Genomic DNA, 7832 nt, shown 5'->3' on the forward strand with positions numbered 1-7832 from the left:
TATTTATGAATATCTGTATCTTGTTTGTATATTCCCTTTTCGCTGGCCATAAAACAAGACTGATTTCATTTATGTGTTGAAAATTCTTAGTTTTGTATTTCTGGGTAAGTGTGAAGATTTCCAGATGGCATTGTTGTATGTATAAATACCATTTTATAAAATAATATGAAAAGTATTGTTTTCAAATATAATAAAGTTGGGTCAAACCAATGGTTTGTATTGGAGCACTTTTCCCTTCAACAAGTGAAAATACTGCTTTTAAATACAGTATATGTATACCTACCACACTATTAAAGATATTTTCATTCATTTCTATGATTCATTTATATTTTCATTCACGAAACTATTTCTAGAATTGCATATATTTAGGTTTAACGATTTATGCAGTCTTTGCAATAAAGCAAAAATTAATTTAATGAGGGGTAAACATAATGCTCGATTTTAAGGGTTAATTGCGCGAGTTAAGAAAAATAATTTAATTTTTTAATATCATGGAATTTTCCGTTAGCTTTCTGCGTTTACAGAAATTTGAAAAAGATTGCGTTTTCGGAAATATAAGGAGACAAAAATTCGACTTTTAGCTCAAGCTAAAACCTGAGAGAGGGTAGAGATGGAAAAAATTTTCTTCTAACGAAATAAACTACATATTTATAAATATCTAAAAGCTGATAAATTTTCAGACCCCTGTAACGTACGCTGTAGAAGAAAAACGCGTTAAAAAATTTGTAAAAAACTGGTTTTAGATAAGGTTAAATTTTAATGGCCATTTTGTTTTTTTAAAATTCAGAAATGGTATGTCGCGATAGAATAAGCCAGTACTATTTTTTTGGTTTTGCAAAATTTGAAAAATGCTTATGGTTTCATTACAATAAATTGTTAAAAAATGCCGTTCATTGGGTTTTAGGGGGGTATAACTTGTAGAGGGAGGGAGGTAGATAAAAATTTTCTACGAAAATAAAAAATTTTCTTCAACGGAAATAAGTTTCTAGTAAAGATCTATGCACATATAAAATTTCAGCTTTCTATCTTCCAGGACGGACGGTCGGACGACGGACAGAGTGAAACTAACAGGCACTTTTTTTCAAAATTTTATTGAAAAAGTGCTAAAAAGAGTTAGAATAAATGCATTTATCATGAAAATATTGTAACTCTTTTTAAAAATTCTTATTGTTTTGTGATTATTAATGTAACTTTGGTTAAAACTTATATTTTTAGGCATTATAAATGTAAGTGAACGAATACTAAAAGTTTTACAATATTTTATTAATGTAAATCTTTTTATTAAATAATGTTTCATATAATTAGCTTCTAAACTTACAACAGAAGTTTTACATGCAATTTTACATCAAAAGTTTGCTTAGAATATTTCTTTTTGGAGACCTTGAAATAATCGCCATTATGAGTTTGATTCAAATTAATTTTTAATAACTTTTTGTTTTATCTTATGTACATGGTACCAAATAATTTGATCTTGCTTAATTTATATCTCAGTCTAAGTATAAACATTTTAAATAATTTCTATAGAAAATAAAAAAATAAATTTCCGTCAATGGAGTGCCTTAATATTTTTATAATTATGTAATTACAAAAAGTATTGACTATTAGTTAAAATTATAATTATGTTTTTATTTTATTTATTAATTAATTTAATTAATTTAGAAAGTAGATAAATGAGAAAAAAAGGAAATTTAAAAGCAATTTAGAAGATTATTTCTTCTCCAAAATGTAAAATATTAAATTGTAAGAATAAAAATGGAAAATTAACAATTTGTAAATAACTTGTAAATTATTTGTTAAAAAAAAATTGTACATATACAATGACTTATAATTCTAGCACTTATAATTACATAATAGAAGAAAATAAAATAAAATTTATTTAAAAAATATGGGTCGTAGATTCGATTGTGTATGTATTCTGTTTAGAATTGGAAAAATATAAACAGAGAAATCTAAAATTTGCAAGAGTTTACAACAGCACACATTTTCATTTCTGTAATTAAAAGAAAATTACATAATATTTATTATTTTTTTAAATTCGAACAGCAGAATCTCATCAAATAATTCAGAATTTTAATAAATTTTCGTTTTGCAGACGTGTATAACAAATTGATTAATTTATTTTTAATTTAATTTTAATTAATTATCACTAAAAATGAAAATAAGGTGGGACGACGAAGGAAGAAGGTCCACGCAATATAGCCGCTTAATAAAGTATGAACACCAATTTAACAATTACGCATTTTACGGACATTAAAAATATAAGGAAATTGAATTAGTAAATTATTTTAAATGGGATTGTTAAATATATTGTATGTAATAACAATAAAGAAATGTGCATTAAGAACAATAGATGCAATGAAAATTTTTAAAGGCTGTAAGAATGGTGATGGAAATGTTAAATTTCACATACAACGTCATATATTTATAGTACATGTAGTTAGTACATGTAGCAATGAAACAGAAATATACCTACATAAAATCATTTTTTAGACGACCCTCTTGTAAATATTATTAAATAAATTTTTAAATATTTAGCAATAATAAAAAAAAATTCCAAAATTTCAATGCTTCCATTATAAAATATTAATTATATTAATTATGTATTATACTTAAATAATAAGTAAAATTAAATAAATTTAAAAATAAAACAAATAAAATTAAAAAAAAAATCAATTTTAAAACAACAAAGTTAATTAACAGCAAAATATTTTTTATACAAATCAAAGCTTTTTATATTAAATTTAAAAAAAAAAAATAACAAAACAATATGAAAAATTGAACCAAATCTGTAAAATTAGTTAGGCAAAAATAAAAATCGAAAATGCAAATAATTTTTTATATTATACAATAAAAATAATTTTAAATAATTAAAATAATATAAGAACAAAGAACAAAACAATCTTAAAATATAGAAAATAAATTTTTAATTAATTTAGTTTTTTTAAATTTAAAATTAATCATTTACGAACTAAAAATTATTTTTTAATTTGTTCTTAGCGAAAATTCATTTATACAATGGCATACTTTTGTTTTAGTAAAATATACAAGTTTAAATACAATTATGCTACAATAAAACTCGTAATTAACTTAAAATTAATTTTTAAATTATAAAAGTAATGACAATCGATTTTAATTATTTTAATTTTATCATTTTAATGGTTGAACCACAGAAAAATATTTTTTTTATTCCAGTATAACAAATAAAATTAATACTAATATTAATTGCAAAAGTACCAAATCTTTAAAAATACAAAAAGAAAAATTAATTAAATTGAATAAAAAAAATTAAAAAAATCTTAAACACTTCTTAATCTTAAAAAATAAACTAACTAAAACGAACACAAAACTCTTATATAAAAATATTTTTTCTTAAAATATAATTAAAAAAAAATCCAGAAAAAAGAACACTCTTAAAAGCAATACTTAAATAATTACTGTAAAAATAATTAAATTTGCAATATTTTTCTTCTGTCTACTTCGAAACAAAATTTAGAAAAAAAAAGAAAAAAAAACTTTCAAATTATTTTAAAACAAATTTATTAATATTGAAAATTTTTAATAATATTAAAAAATAAAAAGAAATTTATGAAGGAAAAAAAATTAACAAAAAATTGATTGTATAACAATTATAACAATCAATATAAAGGCAAATTATATAACTACAATGCTTTATAATCCAATATAAGATTTAAATTTAAATAAAAAAACAATATTTCAAAGGTTCTTGATATTTTAGCAATCTCGTTTGACTTTAGTCTTTTTCCTTCCTAACTTTATTCTCCAAAAACATGTGTTTACACCCGTACGAACATATGTTCGAAGGGTATATTTAACTTACTTTACCGTTTGTAACGCTAAAAATGGTCAAATGGTCTGAGATATAGACATAAGTATTTGAGATATAGACATTAAGTATTTTGATCGGCATCGAATTCTGAGCCCCTCCGCCCGTTGCAGTTATAACTCAAAAACTAGTTGAGCTAAGTTCATCAAATTTTCACAAATGATTTGTAGTAGTAAATATCGGAACCCTATTTAAATTAGATATGATCAAGGTATTGGTTCGGGTAAATGCCATATAACTTCAAAATTTATTTAGCCATATCCCACATTTTGAAAATGTGCACAAGCAAATACACTTAATTATATTTATTCATACTTTATAAACTGTTTGTGCATAGTCCTGAAACTATTAAAGCTACAAAGCTAAAATTTTGAACAAAGGAATTCGGTGATGTAGCAATCATTTTGAATAAAACTCTTTTAGCTTGCATAAAATACTAATAGACATATAAAAAGCAAGAAATTGTATGAAACTGTATGTCAATTCTCTCCGAAACTTAAAATCATTAAATCGCACGACTACAATAGACTGACATTGTCGATTATATCCATTCTTATTTTATTTTGCTGCTTTATTTAGGTTGGCAATTTTATTAGAGCCCAATATGTGAGAGAATTTTGTATAAATGTAAATTCAATTACAAAATATTTTAATTCCTTATTGAACAAAGTCAAAACGAAGTTATTTAAAATATGAGAACATTAAGAAATCTTTGAAAAATAAAAATAAAAAAAAAAAAACAAATTTTAATTAAATCGTACTGATAGAAAAGAAGTCTCTTTTTTTCAATAAATAAAAAAAAAACAAATACAAATTTTACAAACTTTTACAAATTTTTCTAAAATCTAATTCTTGCCAAAGCCATACTCAATTTAAAAAAAAAAAAATTTAAAATTAAAAAAAAAATATTTTAAAATTTCAAAAAATTTTTAATTCTAAATCAAAAAGTAATTTATTATACGTAAAAATAAACTTAAGAACAATGACATTATGTGCAATTAATTAATTTAAATTTAAATAGGAAAAATAAAATTTCGAATTCCAAATTTTTAAGCTAAAATACAAAATGCCTATACAAGAAAACAATAAAAATATAAAAAAAAAATAAAAAAAATTAAAGAAATTATATTGTTAAAAAAATAAAATCAAAAATTTCAAAAAAAAAAAATATTTTCATTAGTTTTATTTTAAAAATGTTTACAAGCCCTAGCAAGTAAGCAAAAGTTTATTTCCCGACCGCACTGCATACAATATCAGATTTTTTTTATTTTAGCCCCGGATGCTTGAACCAGTACAATTTTGCCGTCATACACTAATTACACTTTTGCTCTCTTTCTCACAAAAACCAAAATAATACACAAACACCAAATTCTAATTGGAATCTACATACATCATAATAAAATTTGACCCAATCACGACAATACTAATGATAGATTGAAACAATATAGATATAATGAGTTCAAATGCCTGGTGAAGTTGGTGAAATGAACTATGAAATGAAATTTTCTTTCTATTTAATTTTTTTCCCGAAATTACTTCGAATATTTAAAAATGATCTAAAAATTTTAATTTTAACTCAGAATATTTTTTTGCCACCACTTTAACACTTTATATTTAACATTTTTTTAAAGTACATTCAAAACTATTGATGTTTCAAATATACTTTTACCTAGATATTTTTTTCTCGCGCTAAAAATTCAAAATATAATTTGTCTTGGTTTAAAAAAAAAAAAAAATATAAAAATTTTTTTTGGAGATGCGGGGCATCGATCCCCGTACCTCTCACATGCTAAGCGAGCGCTCTACCATCTGAGCTACATCCCCATTTGAAATTATACTAATAAAATAACAATATAAACAAATCATTTCATTTTACATACTTACATGCCTCGCATAAAAATCAAAGTCAAAACGATTCTGTTTTTTATTGTATTGCATAACTTATTTTACTTCTTCCACATTTTTAAATTTTCTGCAATCTAAGACATTTTTTGTATTTGATTGAGTGTTTATTTAGCACTCTCATTTATTGTTTTGGATTTTTGTTGTTCATTCAAAAATAGCTGATCAAGCTTATTTTTATGCTGCATGAATATTGCTCGTATAAATTATACACTATTGGACAAAAAGCAGGTGAGGAATTTACATAATAACATAACATGTAAGCCTAATAATAAAATCAAACTAAAAATAAAAATACTTATAAGCTCAATAACATACAGATAGATTTACATAAATATGTAAATACATGGTGATTCAGAAAGTTATACAACAAAATATATCATACCATTGGTTAGAAGATAGAAAATAGGTAAAACTTTTGTTCCGGACTGGATGCGAAATCTCAAGGGTTTCCGAATTCCAGGGACTTTAACGAATTTTCAGGAAATTTTCACTTATCCAATTTTTTTGGATTATAACTTCCGTTCTGAAAAAGATAGGAAATTCAAACAAACAGTTTTTAAAACGCCTAGTAAAGGGCTTAAAATAGACATGCTGCTTAATTCTGTATTTTATGTACCTTCGGAATACAAAGCATTGGAACTTTAAGAAAAATCAAATTTTCCCCTTGTTGTATTTTTTCAGTTTTCTAACTAGTTGATTTCGTAAAAAATTTTTTAAAACCTTGAAATTTTTTTTATAAGTCCTCAAAGATTTCTATATGACAAGATTTTAAAGGCCTTCTTTTTCGCTATTTTTTGATTTTTATTGATTTTAAACGCTGTAATTATCAACTATCATTAATTTTTGATAACAACAGTCACACGAAAATACAGTTGGCATTTTGAAGAGCCGTTATTTTGATAAAAAATCAGAATTTTAATGCTTTTATTGAAATGTAACAAATTGAAACAAAATTTTATACAAACTTGAAAAACAAAAATTGAATTTAAAAAATTTGAAATTTTTGAAAAGAAAAACTAGAATTTTGTATTATGAAAACAAAAAAAAATCTAGTAATCAAAAAATTTTTTTCGAAACTTTTCTTGGTAAAGAAAATTGATAGGTTTTTAATTTTTGCCAATTTTTATAAGATATGGTACCTATATGGTTTGGAATTTTTAAATGCATTTCTCTCGGATTGGGTGCAATTTAAAAATTTCAAAAAAATATTTTCGGAATCCAGACATCATTTGGCATCTGAAATTATTAAAATTATCCAGCTGGAGCGAGTTTTTAAAGACATGCCTTACAAATTTTGACAATTATTTTAATAGGAAAATTTTTTTTAATAGGAAAATTTAATTTTGTTGAACAAAATGGAGTTTGTGATATTTAAATTATGAAGGTAATAAGTAATTAATAAATAATTTAATGGGATTAATAAACTTTAGACATATTTCTACAAAAGCTGAAATTGGAGTACGGTTGATGCAACTAAAGAGGTGTTCCACTAAAACAATTAAAATTTAAAACATGTGATTGAATAGAAATAGATTTAAAAGAAGAAAAACATAAATTTTTGCCCAATTAGGTAAATTTCGTAATAGAATTTGGTGTTTGTTTGTAAAATTTTTGGATATTTGGAATTCATATTGTTCCAAATTTTTTGATAAAGGAAAATTAAATTGAATTTAATTTTAGTTTCATCAACATCCGGTTTGATTTTAATTGAATTTGTGGCTAACAATATTTGTGGTTTTTGTGCTATATCTTCTGCACTATAAAAAATTTTTCCATGCTTGAGGACTCAAATTAGAGCTTAAGCAACTGGGAAAAATTCTATAAACAAAGTTTAAGGTTTTAAAAAATTTCTTACGAAATCATCTGGTTACAAAAAACTAAAAAAATGGAAAAATTTAATATTCCCTAAAGTTCAAATTCTTGGTATTCCGAAGGTTCATAAAATAAGAATTAACCAGCATGTCTATTTTAAACCCTTTACTAGGTCTTTCAAAAACTGTTTGTTTGAATTTCCTATCTTTTTCAGCACCCAAGATATAATCAAAAAAACTTGGATAAGTAAAAATTTCGTGGAAATTCGTTA

At 23.5% G+C, this 7832-nt stretch overlaps 1 non-coding gene across 1 annotated transcript; it reads right to left on the reverse strand.

The window, feature by feature from the left end:
* Positions 1-5595: 5595 nt before the first annotated feature.
* Trnaa-agc (transfer RNA alanine (anticodon AGC)) lies at positions 5596-5668 on the reverse strand. The gene has a single exon. It is a non-coding gene; the product is annotated as a tRNA-Ala (tRNA).
* Between the last annotated feature and the right edge of the window lie 2164 nt (positions 5669-7832).

The sequence above is a fragment of the Condylostylus longicornis genome, unplaced genomic scaffold, assembly GCF_029603195.1.
Source record: "Condylostylus longicornis isolate FDR11 unplaced genomic scaffold, ASM2960319v2 ptg000044l, whole genome shotgun sequence".
Taxonomy (NCBI): Eukaryota; Metazoa; Arthropoda; class Insecta; order Diptera; family Dolichopodidae; genus Condylostylus; species Condylostylus longicornis.